Source organism: Miniopterus natalensis, chromosome 7, assembly GCF_054644295.1.
Source record: "Miniopterus natalensis isolate mMinNat1 chromosome 7, mMinNat1.hap1, whole genome shotgun sequence".
NCBI lineage: Eukaryota > Metazoa > Chordata > Mammalia > Chiroptera > Miniopteridae > Miniopterus > Miniopterus natalensis.
The window spans coordinates 16,237,560-16,238,609 of record NC_142087.1 but is presented as its reverse complement, the minus strand read 5'-3'; positions in this window follow the sequence as shown (position 1 = coordinate 16,238,609).

Sequence of the window (1,050 nt, the reverse complement as noted above, 5' to 3'; positions counted from 1 at the left end):
GCACTGTGGCCTCAGGGGAGCAGGGAGCAGGTGGCCATGTGGCCTTCTCAGAGCAGTTGCCACAGGAGCAAGGAGGAAGGTGGGGTAGGAGGACCCCCAGAGCTCGTTTCCAGAGCTCTTTGGCCCATAACCTCAGTGCAGCCTCAGCCCGCTGTGTGAGGGCTGGGCCTGGATGCTGGCCTCGCCTGGCTGGACTTTGTGCCCTTCACTTCCCCACATTGGTACAGATGAGCAAACAGAAGCTCCGTGATAGGCAGAGACCGACTACCTGGGCAACATACCAGGCCAGCCGCCAGCAAGGGGGATGAGCCCAGATCTTTTGATGCCAGATCCCTTATTTTCCTCCATATCCTCATCAAGCCCCCCAAATGCAAGGGTCACGGGGTGGTTCATACCTGCGATCCCACCTTTGGAGTTTGCTCTCTCACTGAGTCTTGTTACCTGTCCAGTCAAGAAAGCAGTAACTGACCCCTTATCCTTCCTAAGGGTGAGAAGACTGAGGCATAGAGTGGGAAATGGGGTGGCCCCAGTCTCCCCGCCTGGAAGTGTGATGGGCCAAGTTAGAACATGTTAGCCTGTGCTTGTCCCCCTAGTGTTTCTTCTCCCCAGCTTCAAGCAAATAACTGGGCTTCGCACATAGATGCTGCGGGGATTTTGGCAGATGGATGCCCATAGTAAGGCCCCTTGGCTTTTGGTAAAGTCTAAGAGCAGAGGACTTACCAGACAGACTTGGGAGAGGCTAGGGGAGAGGCAGGACCTGTTGGAGAAACGGCGGGGTCCCAGGCTGGTGGGGGTGCTGCCCCTCCCTCAGTGGAACTGGGGTGTGGGGGCACAACCTCAGGGCAGGCCTCATGGTGGCCCCAGGAAGCCAGACCGGGTTCCAAAGCCTCTGTCTCACCACAGGCCCCACGGCCCACCCCCGTGCCCAGGTCAGAGAATCGGCTTGGCCTTCATTCAGTAGATAGGTATTTTTGAGCACCTACTGCGGGGTGGGGCTGTTCTGGGTGCTGGAAGCATTCACATTCTAGTGAGACAAATGGAAAAATAAAC